Genomic DNA, 4,427 nt, shown 5'->3' on the forward strand with positions numbered 1-4,427 from the left:
TGTGTGTCACCGGCATTTGTAAGGGCACAGTAGCATGAATTCACTGGCAGGGTTTAAAGGTGCTGTGCAGATCCTGTTTGCCCCAGTATAGCGCTGTGCCCCTGCCACCCTTCCCCTCCTTGCAATGTGTTCCCTGGTCTGTGTGTAGTCACTCCTTCACAAGGTGATGTAGGCTGGCGCTTTGTCCACGAGAACAATGACTGTAGCATCATGTGTGGGGGTGGGGTGTAACAGGTTGTGGGACCTTGCCTGTGCACTGTCAAGTTCACTGCATGTGGGTTCCATGTCAGTTGGCACTGATGCTGACTCCAGACATGGGAGTTGGTCTCTCATGTGTCATGCCTTACAGCGCGCATGTCCTATGTGGTGGCCTGTGACATGATGTGCATGAGTGTGCGATACACATAGTGCAGGGATGGTGACGTGTGTTGCAGTCATTACCATTCAGTAGCATGTAGTTGCGTGCCCACTACTGTCCCCTGGGGCACCTTTTCCTCAGTGGTGTATGTGTCATCATACACGTGGACAATCTCAGTGTCTACAGCGTAGGTTGTGCTCTGTGCCATTGTCCCCTGTCACCATGTATATAGACGTGCTATTTTGTACAGGTGTCCACTGTGCAGCCTGACCTGATTGTCCTTCTACATACTCACAGTTGCCAGTGCCTGTGTGTCTTGTTATACTCATCTGAGGATGGGCACTGGTACCTCATTATTTGTACAGGCGCACCTTGGCTGTTTGGCGTACACTCTTGCTTTTTGCCTGCCCCTGTGTGTATCAGCCAGACTATGAGATGTTGGTGCCACCTGTGTCTCAACAATTTGCCTCGTGTAGGGTCTTGTTGGTGCGGGCAATGCCTATGTGTCAAATCCTGATTTCTACTTGCTTGGTCTGGGCAGTGTGTGATGTGTCTGGACACACACGCAATGTGCAGTGACCGAGTCATGTTGGGCATGTTTTCAGCATTACCTATGCAGCATGTGTCTCAAGTTCATGGATATGGTCCCTGGTCATCGGTATTTTCGCCAACGCTGTGTGGTGCAGATGCAGTGCAGGATTGTCCCCAGGGCCTGGGTGCTATGTCAGACTCCGTTTCCTGTGTTTAGCTATTGTCTCATGCTCTCCATGGTATTTCAGTGGCATGGTGGCTCAACCAACTGTGTGTTTCATGCCCTACATCGGTACCTTGTTTAGTAGATGTTAGGGATCTTCCTTTTCAGGCTATGCAGTGTTACCTATGTCGATTGTACTCATGTGACTGATGTGTACAGCTGTCTGATTAATTTCTGTCTCTCCACCCTGCCCACAGCATCGTCGGGGGACACAGAGGGAGACATGGACACAGGCAAGGCGGAGGGACCGAGCACCAGTGCCAGCCGTGACATCGGGGCTGGCACATCGAGTGGGACAGAGGTGGAGGATAGTGCGGCCGAGGACCTGTCGACTGGCACGTCAGAATACGAAGCTGACAGGTCCGAGGAGGATGTCTCCGAGTGGGCGGAGGCTGCACCAGCAGCTGACAGCGGAACAACACCTCGCACCGCCCCCTCAGTTTCCACCAGCCGCCTCCCACTTGCTCGTGTCCCTTCCCAGCGTGCCCGGTCACAGCATGTCTCCTTCCTGCCAGGCACCGCACCCCCTGCCCCTGTCTCCACTGCTGCCGCCAATGCAGAGTCTGTGGACATCCAGCGGCAACTGCAGGTTGGTCAGGCTGCGATCCTTAATGTCCTCCATGCCCACGGCAAAACCCTCACCAACATCGAGGCTTTCTTGGAGGGCATTCATTCATCGCAGGCTGACCAACGCAACTTGCTGAGGTCCATCGACTCCACACTGACTGCAGCAGTGGGTCTCCTGCAGCGCGACCTCGCCCCACCTACCCCTGCCCCATCCACACTTCCCACTCCCATGCCTGTCCCACGTACACCCAGACGTCGGCATGCACCCACATCAACGGACACGGGCACCACACCAGCAGGGAAGGTCCACCGCACTCCTCCTGACACGCACACACAGGGTGAGGTAGGCACACCCACTGGGTCGGGGGGCAAACGTGTGACACGCAGCCATAGTGGGAGTCCGCATTCCACCCAGTCCACTCCCTCCAAATCCCCTCCCCTCAGCTCTCCTGGCCACATCTCCCCCAAGGACTCCTTCATGGCCGCTCTGTCCCTGAGCCCCACAGTTACCCCACCACGCAAGCGGTCAAGGAGGTCCCCGGTCAGGGTGGTTGAGTCTCCCCCCCTGTCTCCACCCTCCCCCGGTGGCGCTGCGACCCATCCCTCTGACCCCCCCCCCCTCCTTGGGGCCTGAGGTCCCTTCGGGTGCAGGGGACTCCCTGGAGGACCTTGCAAAGGTGTGTAGTGCCATCCTGGCCTCCGCCTTTGGCACTGACCCACCCCCTGTGGTGGAGTCCTCCATCCCTGCACCCACAACGCCGCCCCTTTGCCCTGATGTCCCTGCGGTGCCTGTTGCTTCCCCCCCCCCTGATGCCCTCACCAGTGTGGAAGACGATGCCATTTGACTGTGCAGGCAAGGTAGGGGACACGCATCCCACTGTGTCCCCCATCCAGCTGAGAATCATTGACTGCCCTATGGGCTTTGTGAAGATTGAACTGCCTGCGATCCACGGACATTGTGCTCATGCTGAATAAAGCTTAATTTTGTTTTCATTATCACACTACTGCTATGCTGGTATTGGTGTTGGTGGGGCTGCTACATGGTTTTTGGTGGTGTGTAAGGGTTTGGGTGTGTGGGATATGTAGTAGTGTACTGCTCATTGGTGGGACCCTGGGATCTGTGTGCCATCACAAGGTGTTGGCTAACTTTCTTTGTTCATGTAAGCAGTTACTGCATGGTGCACTTGTCCCAGGGTGTATTCCTTCCTCTGTGTACCCAGCTTTCTTCCCTGCAGGGTGTTCCCAATGTTTAGCGCAGAGCTGTGTCTACATGAGCTGTGTGTGTGACGGAGCCCTTCTACTTTGGCCATGCATGCAGGGCCATGTCTCCACCTGCAACAATCGTGGCATCCTTGATGATCACTGTACTTGTGTGTGGAGTCTGTTGACATGAGTTCATGGGGACATGTTCCCTTGTAGCCAGTATGCATGTGGATAATTCTGGCCTCACACACATGTGTTACACCCCTCCTGTCTCAGGGCACTGGTGGGAGGACTCCACACCCACCCCTCCTGTCTCAGGGCACTGCTGGGAGGACTCTGCACACACCCCTCCTGTCTCAGGGCACTGCTGGGAGTGATAGGCACCCACCCCTCCTGTCTCAGGGCACTGCTGGGAGGACTCTGCACACACCCCTCCTGTCTCAGGGCACTGCTGGGAGTGATAGGCACCCACCCCTCCTGTCTCAGGGCACTGCTGGGAGGACTCTGCACACACCCCTCCTGTCTCAGGGCACTGCTGGGAGGACTCTGCACACACCCCTCCTGTCTCAGGGCACTGCTGGGAGTGATAGGCCCCCACCCCTCCTGTCTCAGGGCACTGCTGGGTGGACTCTGCACACACACCTCCGATTTCAGGATATGTACGCTTGGCACATACACGGTGGGGGTACGCTCAATGCATTTGAGGTGAGGGTACGAGTCTACTTACACTGGTGTGGTGGGGGTACGCTCCATGCATACGCGGGTGAGGGTACGGGTCGAACTTACACTGTTGGGCTGGGGGTACGCTCCTTGCATTCGCGGGTGGGGGTACGGGTCGTACTTACACTGTTGCGCTGGGGGGTACGCTCCTTGCATTCGCGGGTGGGGGTACGGGTCGAACTTACACTGTTGGGGTGGGGGTACGCTCCGTACGTCCGCGGGTGGGGGTACGGGTCGTACTAACACTGTTGGCATGGGGGGTACGCTCCTTGCATACGCGGGTGGGGGTACGGGTCGTACTTACACTGTTGGGCTGGGGGGTACGCTCCTTGCATTCGCGGGTGGGGGTACGGGTCGAACTTACACTGTTGGGGTGGGGGTACGCTCCGTACGTCCGCGGGTGGGGGTACGGGTCGTACTAACACTGTTGGCATGGGGGGTACGCTCCTTGCATACGCGGGTGGGGGTACGGGTCGTACTTACACTGTTGGGGTGTGGGGTACGCTCCTTGCATACGTGGGTGGGGGTACGGGTCGAACTTACACTGTTGGGGTGGGGGTACGCTCCGTACGTCCGCGGGTGGGGGTACGGGTCATACTAACACTGTTGGGCTGGGGGGTACGCTCCTTGCATACGCGGGTGAGGGTACGGGTCGTACTTACACTGTTGGGGTGTGGGGTACGCTCCTTGCATACGTGGGTGAGGGTACGGATCGTACTTACACTGTTGGGGTGTGGGGTACGCTCCTTGCATACGTGGGTGAGGGTACGGATCGTACTTACACTGTTGGGGTGGGGGGTACGCTCCTTGCATTCGCGGGTGGGG

This window comes from Triturus cristatus, chromosome 5_1, assembly GCF_964204655.1.
Source record: "Triturus cristatus chromosome 5_1, aTriCri1.1, whole genome shotgun sequence".
Classification (NCBI taxonomy): domain Eukaryota; kingdom Metazoa; phylum Chordata; class Amphibia; order Caudata; family Salamandridae; genus Triturus; species Triturus cristatus.